Consider the following 7,253-nt stretch of genomic DNA (forward strand, 5'->3'; position numbering starts at 1 on the left):
CCGGAGACTCAGAGGCCGAGACAGCAAAGAGGCAGCTGCCGCCGCCGCCGCCGCCTGCTTCCCCATAGCCAGCTGCTTGACGCTCCCCTCAGGCAGCTGTCCCTGCCGCCTGAGGAGCGGTACCAGGGTCTCAGAAGCTGCAACCTTCAGTGGCCTCTTTCTGGACCTAGCGGCGCTGGCTTGAAGCGGGTTGACTCCTGTACAGGGTTTATAATTGTGTTCAATGGTGTTCAGCGCCCCCACTTTCCCGAATGGCCCAGTGCCACTGACCCTGCCCTTCTTCCGCAGCTTTTACATTTTACCTCCTCCCCCGGGAGAGAGAACAAGCACTGGTGGCCCCAGGGGCGGATGAGAGTTTCGCAGGGCCCAGGGCAGCACAATTTTGCGCATGCGCCACGGCCACACCTGACAGGTAGTAGTGGGTGTGCGGAAACTATTGAAGTGCGGGGCCTGGAACAGCTGCCCCACTCGGCCTGCCCTATATCCGCTGCTAGGTGGTCCTTTTTACTAGTGGCCGCAGGGGCGGCCTGTCCATATAGGAAAACTGGGCTGTCACCTAGGGCACCAAGTTAAATGGGGCACCAAATGGTGGCGCAATATCATTGAGGGGTTTGGAGGTGGGAGCACCGATTGCATGGTTCGCCTAGGGTGGCAGTTGCTGGCAGCTAGTCTCGGACCACCCCTGCTAATGGGTGGCACTTACTGTGTAAGGGAGCTATCAATGAGAGAGGAATCACATGCTCACAATGAGAGATGAATCACAGTGGTCTCAAGTTGCGGTGGGGGAGGTCTAGGTTGGATATTAGGAAAAACGATTTCACTAGGAGAGTGGTGAAGCACTGGCATGAGTTACCTAGGGAAGTAGTGGAGTCTCCATCCCTAGAGGTGTTTAAGTCTCGGCTTGACAAAGCCCTGGCTGGTTGATTTAGTTGGGGACGGCCTAGAGCAGGGGGCTGGACTTGATGACTTTCTGAGGTCTTTTCCAGCTCTATGATTCTCACCAGAAATGGATCTGAAAGTCTATGGGTTCTGCAGAAAGGTGCAAAGATGTATTAAAGCCTCACAAAAAGGGAATACAAACCTTATTCTGCAAGAAAACTGATACCTTTATACTGATTAGTGACAGGCCTACTCTGGAACCTCATACACAAACCCACTGCAAACTTGGGGAAAGCTCAGCTCCTTACTGAGACAAGCTTTTAGCTCACAGGATGTCCGAAGAAGGTCAAGAAAGTGAGGGGAAATAGAAATATTGATTTTAATCTGAAATTTGGATAACTTGTTACAAGTACTGTAAACAGCTACATGGTATAACATGAAGCATCTTTTTTCTTAACTTACTACACTTTTTCTTTCATACACTACCCTGTGGAGAGCTCAATGGCATGCTCTTCCCTTAGGCCAGTGGTCTGCAACCTTTTTCCCCCAAGATCACTTTTTAAATCTCAGAACAGGTAAAGATCTACCGTCTCGCCCCTTCCTTGAAGCCCCACCCGCTCTATTCATCCTCTTGTCCATCACTTGCTAGCCCCAGCCCCTACTTACACACTCTGATAAACAGTTTATTTTTAAATTATGCAATATATAAAATTAAAATCACGTGTTTATAGTTATGAAATAAATGGTCTGTTTTTTATTCATGCTATATAAATATAAACTGAAGCATTTATAATTATACATTTTGTGGGGACAGAGTTCTGTGGCTGGGGGCAGGGGAGAAGGGGCAGGGTGCTGGGAGGGCAGAGGACAGGGTTCTGCAGCAGGGGACAAAGTGCCAGTGGGGACAGGTTTCTGCAGCTGGAGACAGGGAGCCAGTGGGGACAGAGTTCGGGGAGTGGGGATGGGAATAGGGAAAGAGTTCTATAGCTGGGGACAGAGGAGTGGAGACAGAATTCTTTAGCTGGGGACAGGGGAGTGGAGACAGGAATGGGGACAGAGTTCTGTGGCTGGGGAATGGGGTCTGGGGCGCAGGGAGTGGGGTCTGGGAAGTGGGGTGCCAGTGGAGGCAGAGAATCCCCTGCATCTGCCTCCTCCCAGGATTCCGCCCCCCCAGAGGGAAGCCAGCGCATGCCTCCTCTGGGCCCAACCTCCCCTCCCCCCCAGAGCAGGGAAACCCTGCGCGCGCCTGCCCCAGGGCTGAAGCCCCTTCCCCCGCTGCGCAGGAAAGCCCCGCATGCGCGCCTTCCCCAGGGCTGACTCCCCCCTCCTGTGCGGTGCAGGGAGCCGATGCTCCTTATCGCAGTACACCTGGCAGAGCAGCTAGCACACTTCTGGAATCGCCGGAAGTGGCACTAAGCTGCGGGACTTCTGTCCATCCCGGGAAGCCGACACTACCTCCATTTTCACTTGAGGTAGGTAGTGGGGCTTCTCGGGGGTGGCAGGGATATGGGGGCGGGGTGGACAGGATGCCTCATGATCGACTGGTTGAGGCTTTGCAATCGACCTGTTGGTGACCTCGGCCTTTGGCCCTGCAAGGATGTTAATCCTAAGAACAGCAATCAAAGATGAGACTGAAGAAGAGGCAATGGGGAGGCATGTGCTCCTAGGAATATTTACCTCTAGTAATGTTGCACTTGCTCTGCCCATTCAGGAGACATTCTGAATCTTAGCAGATGTTCATAAAACCCCTCTGCAAATTGTAAAGGAATTTAGTTTTAATTTCAAGAAAGAGCACTGGATGCACAACAGGTAAGAATCTCTGCAACACACTGCAAAAATATTTCAGATTGGTACAATAGAGAGTGGAGGGAAGGGTTAAATCTTTTAGAGTTAAAATTTGTTACTGTTGTCGCAGTTCTAAAATGTTAAGCTAAAGGATAGTTTGGAATGAACAGCCTGTGTAAAGACTATGGTCCTGACTGAAAAGGCAAAGATTCTACACTAGTAAATAGGGATGTAAGTGTCTAGTCAACTAACTAATAAGCAAAAGCTTATTGGATAGTCGACACACTAGTCAACTAGTCACTCCCCACCCCTTGCTGCCTCTATCACAAAGGAGAGGGGCAGTGGGCCGGGGCAGAGTGGCAGCCAACTTTGAAATGTACAAGAGTCCCCACTGGGGCTATTGTACATTTCAAAGGTGGAATGCTGTGTGGAGCCCAGGGCCAGCAGGAAGTCCTGCTGACCCCAGGCTCCATGCAGGCGCTCTCCTTTGAAATGTACAGGAGTCAGAAGTCCTTATCGAATAGTCAATTAGTTAATTAATCAAAATTTAACATCCCTACTAGTGAATCCCAGTGCATGATATGAGCCCAAGGGTGAAATGAATGTTGTGGTTTGCTTCACATCCATCAGCTTCAGCCTTATTGAATTTGGACTGGAGAGAGAAAAGAGGGTGCTCTGCTCATGCTGGAAAAAGACCTATCAAATGAATTTATATAGGAAAGCAATTTGTGTCACTTCTATAAGGGCTAACTTTTGCCCAAGAGATTGATTACTCAGTTGAAACCTTTGTATAAAGCAGGGGTACTCAACTTTGGAAGCCCCAGGAACCACAATGATACAGCACATGCCGAGGACTGCAACTTAAGAGTGGTTGCATATATATGCAAATAGCTTCTTTCACACTAATGGGCGTGAATACAAAGATTAAGGCAAGACTACACACACAAAAAAAAGTTTCCCAGCCAAAGCACTCCAACTTGTGACAGGAGGGGATCTGAGCGTATCAGGCCGGACACCAGAGGCAAAAAAGGATAGGTGCTCAGGAGCCCCATCCTGGACTCCCAACAGGCTGATGTCCCCCGCAGAAGTCCCTCGTTCCATGTGGGACAGTGGCAGGGATGCCTAGCCATGGCACTAGACCCAAACATGGCCAGTTTGAGCCTGCCAGCACCTCTCAGGCTCTGCCCACAAGTCTAAGCAGCCAGCACTTCCCACAATGCCCCGATACTCTGGGCACCTCTTCTCTGGGAGCTAGAAACACCGACACCCTGTACCCATCTGTTCCAGCCAGCCCAACCATTTGCATCTTTCAATGCTCACCCTGCCTGGGAGATGCCTTGCCATTGTGGAGTGTGTTCCCAGGGGGGGCCATATTCAAAGGATTGCACCCGCGGGCTGTGTGTTGAGCCCTGCATAAACCCAAACTGCACCGCAGGCCTCAAACAAACAGGCTACGGGCAGCGTGTTGAGTAGCCATGGTATAAGGGTCTTCACCTTTCTTAATTCATGTAATTGTTTCTGTTATGGTCTCCCTAATGTTAACTCTGTCTCTTCATAATTCAGATTGTCCAAGGTGCAGTTGTTCATTTAATTTGTCCTGATTATGAAACCTTTTCCATATATGCAGATCCCTGTGCTCTTGCAGAATCTTGCTGAAGTCAATGTGATTCCACATCGACAGAAGGTCAACCGCTATAAAATGATTTCTCAGGATTAGCACCTTATTTTTGAAGAGCGTTGTTGCTGAATTTTAGTTAATCGTTTTTCAAGAATTTCCATTTATTCACACACAGGCAATATCAAAAGGCACTTGAAGTGATACATTCATTTTGTGGCTGCTGTGACAAAGAACATTTTGTAACCTGAAAACTTGGCTTTACTTAGATGACATTTTGATGCTATGACAGGTAATCTCTCCTACTTCATCAGCAGTTGAAAATGGAAGTATAACAAATTAGTTTATGGATTATACAATTAAATTAATGAGGTGCTAATTAACAAATTAATGAATAATAGGGGAAGCAATGTTCACAATTATTGTATTCATTGACAGTTGCAACTACCATTTTTAATTGATGAACCTTTGTATTTTCGGTCCTTAAACTTGTTCCCTGCAACCATCAAATAGCCTAATATTTATCCCTTGTTGGGACCACCCCACAAAGCATGATATATCTTCCGAAGCTGTCTACCACTATCTGGTATAGCCCCTCTATGGCTAATTCACACTTTGATACTTCAGTTCCCATTCTCATGATCCAGCTTTTCTCTTTCCCTCTAATAAAACAATCTCATTTGACTACTCGAGACTGTGTCTTCATGTATTCTGGTCCCTGAAATATAGCTGCTCTTATCCTCTTACCTATTACTTTAGCACTTGTTAGCAAATACTGCCTCAGATTCTTCTGTGTGAAACACATGTAACACCTTTGCAATCAGCAACATTATACCCACATACTGATCAAATCTGACCTATTATATAGACATTATAAGCAACATTATGTAAAAGCTGTAATCTGCTATGAAGTATTGTCTGTCTCCGTTGGAATTACATAAAGTGCAATAACTTCATTTAATGTATTTATGTGATTTACAAAACCATTAAGAAGTGAAGTCAAAACAAACAACACATGCTTTTGTTCTGTCAGTGAGTCAGAAGTTTGGTCTCCAGCAGTCTTCCTCTGCCCTGTATCAGGAAAGCGTTGAATTGATAACATCCTGCACTTTGACGGAGTGTTGAGTGACGCAAACAAGATTTGCAGTGCACTAAACAACAGTGGGAGGATGGGGACAGAATTCAAGAAGAAATCCATTGGTTATATTTTTTTTTATTATCACTGCTGAGTTAAAAAACCCTATTGGTGAAATCCTGTCCCAAATGAAATCATTGTGGGTTTTTGCAAATGATTTCGGTGGGACTAGATTTCACCCTAGATTACAATAACTGACAAATAAAAAAGTAGTATGAGAGAGTAAAAGCTGTAACACAGACCTGCTGGGACTATTGAATCATAGAGCGAAGACAAGTATGTAAGCCCATCAGGCATGCTGAACTGACATCTATGGGTTAATTGTCCTCTGTGATATGAATGTGTAAAACAACCCTATTAAATAGGATTTAGTAAACTTGTCTTCTCTAGAGGTGATTCAGAGAAATATAAACACGATCAGGTAAAACCAGGTTGTAGGGTTTACATTCCACTAACACAAATATCAGTGTTGACAGAGCTAGCAGACCTGTTAAAGCTGAAAAATAAGTTTAGAAAGATGAGGTGGGTGTAACCAAGGCCTTCGTAACCAAACTGATATCTTTGAAATGTTCTGTGTGCTGTGTAAGTTGGTATGTATGATTTGATTTTTCTTGTTGTATAGCTTAGTGTTATAGTTGTTTGGTAGTACATAGAGTTTGTAGTTATTATTGTTACTAATTAGTATAGATTGATATGTTTAGAGAGAGCAGAGACTATTCCCCTTGCCATTCCCATCCTTATATTTCTGACACGTTCAACTAGAAATCGTAGAATAAATATAATAAATATTGTAAATTCATTACTTACACGGTCAATTAAAAATCTTAGAATAAATACTATAAATTCATCACTGTCATAAATAAATATCTTTAGTTTACTAAAACTGTCCACCTGGTTCTGTCCTTCTGTTGTACCAAATAAAAGCAAGCAGGATCTTATGAGGGGGATAAGGCAAAAAGCCACATTTATTGTAAAGATAATAATAAAAAAATAAAGAAAAGACAGAAGCAAACAACGTTGTTTAACTACTTAACCCTTATACATATAAACATTCATTCATCCATTCATTCAAGTTCTGTGTATTTGTTATAGTTACCAGCCTGGAAGTTGCTTGTGACAGAATACTGGCCAGGTATTCTGTACACAAGTGATGGTAGTGGGGAGTGAAGTCCTGATCAGATGCGCATCTGAAGCTCCTGGTGGGCTGGCAGCAGAACCTTGTACTCTGATTCCATAGTTTTTTAGTCCAGTTCTTATAGGAATTTCTTCCTATGCCAGTCTATGGAAATTGCTGCATCATGCTGATGTCTCCAGGGTGGCTACCAGGTGCTCATTAGTGATCTCATCGGGTGGACCTCCAGTACTTGGTTTTCTCCACTTGACACCTTTTGGTTGCACTGGCACCTGACGCCTTCTTCAGCCCTTTGTTGCTGTATTCTCAGGCTGGCACCTCTCAGAACCATTCACTCATCATCCAAGCACTCTCTCTCTCTTACATACATTCCTTAATTAATGTTTCCCATACAATATTTTTGTATAATAATAACTTTACATATATCAGAGTTGTAGTTACAAAAAGTTTCTGGGTGGTATTGCTTAAAACATTCTCTGAGTGCTGAGTAAAGTTACAATGTTTTAAAGAGAACAGGCGTCAATTAAGTAACAATGCCCTTAGTCAATTACAGGGCTTGGCTCCCATAGCAGAGTTAGTGGCTTGACAATGCATTGTTACAATGTATCTCTGCAATGTCAATTTCAAGCAGCCCCTTGCACAAACTTGAGCATGCCCTGGAGCAGGGGGGGGGGGGGGGGCTGGCGACATAGGATTATATTCTTAAC

Source organism: Pelodiscus sinensis, chromosome 1, assembly GCF_049634645.1.
Source record: "Pelodiscus sinensis isolate JC-2024 chromosome 1, ASM4963464v1, whole genome shotgun sequence".
Taxonomy (NCBI): domain Eukaryota; kingdom Metazoa; phylum Chordata; order Testudines; family Trionychidae; genus Pelodiscus; species Pelodiscus sinensis.